This window comes from Rattus rattus, chromosome X, assembly GCF_011064425.1.
Source record: "Rattus rattus isolate New Zealand chromosome X, Rrattus_CSIRO_v1, whole genome shotgun sequence".
In the NCBI taxonomy this organism is placed as follows: Eukaryota; Metazoa; Chordata; class Mammalia; order Rodentia; family Muridae; genus Rattus; species Rattus rattus.
In genome coordinates, this window is record NC_046172.1 from 127,271,792 (window position 1) to 127,280,181 (window position 8,390).

Below are 8,390 nucleotides of genomic sequence, written 5' to 3' on the forward strand. Positions count from 1 at the left end.
CTTCCTTCCTTCCTTCCTTCCTTCCTTCCTTCCTTCCTTCCTTTCTTCCTTTCCTTCCTTGCTTGATTGATTGATTGCTTTCATTCTCTCTTTCTTTTCATGAAGTTTGAAATACTTTAGTATCTTCCCATATGCTTCCTAACAGGCTCAGTCCTCCTAACAGTTAGACATAGATTAAAATGACTCATAGATTAAAACATTCATGACCCAAAAATGTAAAGCAACTTCCCACAGCTCATCTTTTACATTAAAAACCCTGAGGGGCCAAGGAGGTAGGTCAGTGAGTGAAGTGCTTATTACCAAGAATGGAAATGTGTATTCAGATCCTTAGATATCACATAAAAGTCAAGCATGCAACATGAGCCTATAACACCAGCTCAAGAGCATTGAGGCAAGCTAATCCTGGAAGCCAGCATAGCCCAGACACCATGCTCCCTTTTCAGTGAAATACCTTATCTCAATAACAGAGGTGGAGAGGTGATTAAGGAAGACATCTTCATGTCAACTTCTGGCATAAATATCTGCACGCACACACACACACACACACACACACACACACACACATTGACACACACACATATTGACACACATCGACACACACCAACACACACATACACACAAACACACACACACACACACACACACACACACAAAACCATGCCTTACATATATGTTTGCACATGCATACAACCCATACAACAATAGCAATGAAAATGAAATATGGGTACCATGCTACACAGGCCCAAAGAAGCTAAACAAGAAGGAAGGCCCAAACAAGGAAGCTTGAATCTCACTTAAAAAGGGGAATATGATAGTCATAAGAGGCAGATGTAGGAAGGGAGGTGGGAGGGAGGAGGATGGGGAGGGGAATGGGGGATTCAGGATCAGGTGTGAGGAAGGACAGGGGATGAATAGTGACCACGAAAATAAATGGAAATTGAAATTGACAGGAGTTAGGAAGTAAGGGGCAAGTCCAGGGAGAGGCAAAGACCTGGGATAAGGGAGGCACCCAAGAATCAATAGAGGTGACCTTAACTGTGAATCACAGCATTGGGGATATGGACCGTGAAGGAGCCACCTCCTGTAGTCAGGCAGGAATCCCAGTGGAGCGAAAGGAACATGAACCCGCCCACAAAACTTTCAACCCAAAATGTTTCCTGTCTACAAGAAATTGGGCATGGAGGATGGAGCAGAGACTGAAGGAATGGACAAGCAATAAGCAGCTCAACTTGAGACCTACCCCATGGGCAAGCTCAAATCGCTAACACTATTAATGATACTCTGCTATGTTTGCAGACAGGAGCATATTGTCCTCTGAGAGACTCCACCCAGTAGCTGACTCAGACAGATGCAGACACACACTGTCAAACAGTGGATGGAGCTTGGGGACTCCTATGGAAGAATAGGAGGAAGGATTGCAGGCCCCAAAGGGGATAGGATCTCCACAGGAAGACCAACAGTGGATCCTTGGGGCTCTCAGAAACAGAACCAACCAAAGAACATACATGAGCTGGACCAAGACCTCCCCATACATATATAGTAGATGTGCAGCTTGGTCTTCAAGTGGGTTCTGAATAATTGGAGTAAGGGCTATCCCAAAAGGGGTTGCCTGTACAAGGAATATGTTCTTCTAGCTGGGCTGCTTTGTCTGGCCTCAGCGGGGGAGGGAGAATGCCCCTAGCCTTGATGTGCCAAGGTGAAGAGATACTCAGGGTTCCTCCACCCACTCAGAGGAGAAGGGGGGAATGAAGAAAATATTGTGGGAGGTGGTGACCAGGAAGGGGCAGTGAGTGGGATGAAAAGTGAATAAAAAACAAACAAAATTAAAAGGTAGAAATATTTTAAAGCCAGTGTTCCTCCCACTGATTAAGGACACTATACTCTAGAAAATGCAAGAGTGCAGATGGCACTTGCAATAGAAATGTCTTTATAAGAAATAGAGTTTCCTCCAAAAGGGAACAGTAGGAGTACATTCTTGAAAATGAGGTAGAGGAGTGCACAAGGAGGATGAGCAGAAGGGGCAGTGGACCCCTGGGGAAAGAGAGCTGTGAGTGCCATATCTGACATGATCTGATTCTCTGGAGTCCATGGCTATGCGGGTGAAGGGAAGAGACCATCTGCTCCACCTTCAAAACATCTGTTATAAAATAAGACTGATGGCATGTGTCATGTCAGGAGGATCTTGTGAAAGAAACTGCTGAGCCGTACATGATCTGAGCTAATGGAGAAGTCCCCAAGGTTTGAAGACCTAGATTCTAATCCCAATTCAACTACCAATTTACTATGGAACAATGGGAAACTGCCTAACCCTGTCTGTCTTAAGTTCTCCATTAGCAAAGGGACAGTAAAATAAACACTCTTGGGAATATTGAGAAATCACATTTTTGTATTCCTGATAGGTACAATATATCTACAAAACCCTATAAAGACAATTCATCCTTTTCCATTTCAAAAGTCTCTCTTTGTTTCAATCCAAAGAACACAAACCTAAATTATTTATTCTGTGAAAAAATAGAAAAATGTAACATATTAGTCTCGTGACAAAAATGGTTTGAATACACTAAGAAAAATTCACAATCATGATCTCATTGCATATTTATTCTCACAACTAGAGAAACAATCTCTAGTCTTTATATTTGAGATCATATAAATATTCCATTTAAAATACAAAGCAAGAATGGTTATATAGTGATATAGTTATAACCAAGAAGGTTATATAGTTATAACAAATTCTTGTATTTCCACCTATAAATTCCCTTGAGAATAATAAAGAATAGATCAGTACTTGCCCCTGAATTTATCACACTAACAAATTATGCTTTGGTGATAATAAATGTAGTTTCTTAATATGAGTTCACAGTAAAAGACATCAAACAAACTGACTAACACTCATTTGGTGTTTTCAGTTCAAGCTAGAAAACCTCTGTGGAGGAGCTAAAATAGCAACTACTCATCATCTTCATTTCTAGAAGAAAGAAGTTTTAAAATATATTAATTTGGTTCATATCCTGTCTTCTGATTAGCTGCAAATATTTGTCTATATGAAGTAAATTTACCTAAAACAGAGGATCATTTTTCTGTCAATGCATACCTTTTATTTGAACAGGTAAGAAAGGAAAAAGAACTGTTGAGGAAGAAGTAGAAGTTTTGTTAGTTTTCTTTCTGACTAGAAGCCCAGACATGATCCAGTTTAGAAAGGGCTAGTGTCCACAACGCCAACCTTAGGTTCAACTGTTCCAGTTAATTGTTATAAAGAACGAAGCTTAAAACAAGCAACACAGATTAAGTAACATTTACATAGGCTTTGTTGTGGCATAAGGAATCTACCAGTGGCCACATCCTCAAGAATAATCCCCACTATTCTCATAGCTATCAACTTCCAATAGCTCCTTAGCAAGGAGTGGAGCCTGGAGAGCAGCTCCTCCAACTGGATTTTAATTTTGGCTAGACTAATTTTGTGGATGATCAAAATAAATACATGAAGTCAAGAAAGGGCTATATTGGGAATTATTTTAGGAACTGCAGGGGAATATAGGAAGTAGATATTTCATAATATACATGAATGAAATTCTCAAGAATAAAGAAAATCATATAAAACAATAGAACTTTCCCTGAAACAACAATTTATTAAGTTGCTGTCATTTTAGTACGAATCTAACATATAGCATTATCACTCAAGTAACGATTGGCAGTGGGCATGATTTGAGAACACTGGTCCCATAAATGAACAAAATGTAAACGTTTTACTTGAAATCCACTTCCATATCTTGTGAAATTATTCACAATAATCAAGATATATAGTCTACACAAACTGAATCCAACCTGCTCATTAGATGAATGAATAAAAAAAAATCACACACATACAGGCCCTGAGGAGAAGGATTATTCAAGTTTTCCAGAGTATGAAATCCTAACATTTGTGACAATACAAATAAACCTGAAAAATGTTATACTAAGTGAAACAAGCCAGACACAGAAAGACAAGAAACACATGTTCTCATATGGGACCTAGCAATGTTAACTGAGAAGTAGGGGTGCTTAGCAGGGCTAAGGGATGTGCTGGAAAATTGTGAAATGTTGATCAAAAGGTAGAAATTTTATGTGAGCAGGAAGACTAAGTTGTGGAAGTATGTTGTACAATGTGCTAATTATAGTTAATGACAATTGCATACTTGGAATAATCTTAGATAATATATATAAAATATTCTTACCACACAAGTAAAAAGAAAATCATATGAAGTGATGTATATGTGAATTTGCTTGATTATGATAATCATTTCTCAATATGTATCTTGAAATATATTGTACATGACAAAAAATTAATTTGTCAAATATATTTCAATATAGCCTTAGGTAAAGATTCATGTTACAGAACAAAGAATAGATTAATAAGTCTCAAATGGTCTTTTATATACACATATTAAAGACTTGAACCTAGAAGACAATAAGCAACTGACAAAAGAGGGGATACAATACCCAGAAAGTAGATACTGGAAGGACATTAAAGGGAAACATGGACATACAGTACTCAAACAATTCCTCCTTCATCATCAGGCCTTCACTGACAGTATATGACATCTCATAAGTGCATTCTGGTGCAGCACTATATGGTAACATTTACACCAAAACAAGAAGTATATCCAGTGAGATTGCAACAATGTTTAAAAAGGAAAATAATAAATGTTCGTAGTGTTAGAACCTACTATGTTGTAGGACAGCTATGGAAAAGACAATAGTGGCTCTGCTATAAATTTAATTAGAAATGATGTATCTTCGTATATTATGTGGCCAGTTATCTAGGCAAATTAAAACCTATCCAAATTGACATATAAAAGTCATCATCACAAATGTTCATTGCATCACCTGATTCACAGTATCCAAGGAACAACACAATACATAAAAAAATGGACAGTGAACCCATACAAGAAAATGTTATTCATCTTTAAAACAGGATGATGTTCTTGGTGTTCGTACATATTCTAACATGAGTAAATCTCAAATACCATATCCTAAGAAGTCAGTAACAAAGAATGTATATTGCATAATTATGTTTAGATTAATTATTCACAACAAATTAGTGGTTTCCATGGACTGCCTGGAGACCTCAAAGGGAACAGAGAAGGACAACTCAACTTCTATGAGGTGATGCAAGTATTCTGGAAACACAAAGCATTAATTGTTGCACCACATTCTGAATTTGCTAAAATGTGCTCTTTAAAGTTATTTAAGAGGGTGCTGGATATATAGTTTAATGTTTACAAGTACTGGCCCTGCTCTTCCAGAGGACCCAGTTCAATTTCTAGCACCTCCATGGCAGTTCACAATGGTCTGTAAGTTCAGGGAATCCAGCACTCTCTTCTAGCCTCCGTGTGTACTACATGCATATGGTACATAGACACAGAGGCAGCTAAAACACTCATGCACACAAAATAAAAATCAACATATCTGTTTTCACTTAAAAATGATTTGTATAGTAAAAATTATATGCATTTTATCACAATTTTAAAAATCCAAATGGTTCAAGATTTAGATCACTATTTTCAAAGCCAAATATTTGATTCATAGTGCCTCCAAAAAGGTCAGTTGATAAGAATTACATAGAATTATATTTTTTGGTTCTAAAAGCAATGCATAGGTACTGAAGGTGAAAGCAAAACAAAATTAATATACAAAATTAATATACTAGGGAAATTAGTATTTTCATCTTGATAAGTACATTCAATTCATTACAAAATGAATATTTCCTGATATGTGGGACTTTCTGATATTTAGAATAATGCAAATAATTTTCCAAAAATAAAATTTAAATGGGCACCAAAATCAAATAATATGAAGCAAACATAAGTGTTGGTCTGTGAGCGTAAAGACAGAGCAAAAAGTATGTTTGTAAAACTGCAAGGGTGACAGACAAGACCATTCCATCTATTTCTAGATGTATTTTTTTCCTCTGTCTTTCTTGCTATAAATTACATTGCTATGCCACCCTTGGGATAGAGCCATGAGCCTGCTTGGTAATACTGAATCTATGATTCACCAAAGTGTTTCTAGTACTGCTAGTGATTGAACACATTGGCTCTGCTCCAGAGTGTTTAATGCCAAGTTTCATGCTATGTACTGTTTAGAGAAGGTTGTGTGACGTTTGGAGGCCCATATGGCATATTCTTGTTCCAATCCTTCTATTATTGTGTAATACAAGATCTTTCCAACAAAAAGAAATACACTGAATTGATTTAAGAATCCTCTATTCCTCTTGATGCCCAGGAGTTAAAAACTGTATGTTAAGAGGAGAAGACCCAATGATTTACTTGAAGCTCTATTATATGTCACACAGGAACCCCAAATCAGGAAATACTGAAAAAAAGTAAATTGAAAAGGTAATAGAGAAAGAAGACTGAGTTGTAGAAAGCACCAAATTATATTTAAAGAGAGGGACACCCCTCAGATCTGATAGATAGAAGTTGCTGATTAATTTCTCTATTCGTGCTTTTTATTTGGTATTCATAAGCTCTACTATGAAAATCAGTCAAATATAAAACAAAAAGGAAAAAGCAAGTTTTGAACCACTAAACAAAAAGAAATATCTCACATTCCTTGACTTCAGCAATATTCTAATATATGCAAACAGTAGATTAAAGTATGTAAATTCAAAAATACTATCCCATTGATGGTGAGCTTCTAGGATACATAACAACTATTGACATCCACCATGTCATTGGTTATTGAACACAAATAACTTGAAGTTTTCTTACTAAACAGTCTTTTAGCATGAATATGTTCACACTAATATTTTCTTTTCTTTTATTAATGTATTTCTTTATTCATTTACATCCCAATCGTGCCCCCCATCCCTCCTCTTCTCCAAGTCCCATTCTTGCAAATACCTTCCCAGATTACCCCTCTCATTCTCCTCACAAAAGTATACTAATATTTTCTAATCAACAGTATTCCATATTCAGTGGATGATGCCACTGTCTGTGAATTATTTTGACAGTGGACTTAAAATGCCAAATTTTACATTTAAAAAAATTAAAAGTTACAGCAACCTCCAAGCACAGATCTGTTAAAGACCACAAAATACCTGTCTTGTTTTATAAACATATAAACTCTATGTACAAATATGACTTGGTATCTAATACAATGGGCATAATGATGGCTCAGTGGACAAGCATAGAGCCCACAGAAATAAAATATCAGCCTCTATGCTTAGGGGACCCAAAGTTCACACCTACGGTTAGCAACCTTGCACTCTTTAAAATTCAAAATCCTCACTCCCTCACCTGTGCAAGCCACATAGCACTCTAGCCTGGCTGAGTTCTGCCTGTGAAAGTCTGCCTAATGGTGCTGCATAAACCTTGATGTGGTTGAATTGAGAATGGGGCTCATCTAACCTGTGACACTGCTTCCAGTTTCTCACTTAGGCAACTGAATGATGAGGATTCAGAGAAAGGAGTGTTTTTCCAAGCAGAGTGACAGAAGTGCTCTTTGCATTCTCTAACTGAGGAGAGGGCAATGGAATGGGACTTTTAAAATTACATTTTAAAGAAAACTTGAATTAGGAAACAAATTGAAGAGGGAAAGTGCATTTCTTAGCGGACAGGGGAGACTCTCCCAAACATTAAAGCTATCTTCCAACCTTGACTTCTGTGATTATTTGAGATATCTGCAGCTTCTCCTCTTCCTGGATATAAAGCAAAGTTTCTCCCCTGTGCTCATGATTATGCTGTCAGCAAAATGATCAATCACACTATCACCAATTTTGCATCGTGACTCCACATCAGGGTGAAATCAGAGCATAAAATGGCTGTGGGGGATGAATTTGTTTAAATATAGCTAGTTTAGGAAACCAGCAAAATGGTAAGAAAAATGATGAAAAACATATGAAGTGTAAATGCATCTATCTTTAAGGCAGATCCATTTCAAAGCTTTCCACAGCATGAAAGCCATTGTGTGATGCATCTGAGTGTTTAGTCTAGTAAAATACTGTAATCAGGTTGCTACTAAATGCCAATATTTCACTCTCTCGGTGGTGGGCACTGATTTGTATTTACTGCATGTTTCTAAAGTATCTAAATACACTGAAGGCTACTTAGAAAATGAAGCTTGATTTTATATTTACAACCAGGAAGATGTCTTGAGGAAATCCAACTGCCACAAATTCCAAGACCTAAAAAGGGAATCAGGAAGGAGCTTGGTAACATGTGGCCAAATGATAAAGGCACTTCGGAATGCCGACATAGATTTAAGAGTGAGATGTGAAAACGAGCTGTGTGATAAGAATATTCCAGCAGTAGTTTGAAAACAAGGGATTCAAGGAAAAGGAAAACAAACGCAGGTTCTAATTCAGAACTGAGCTGCTACAATGTAACTTCAGCAAGCAACGCTTACTTCGT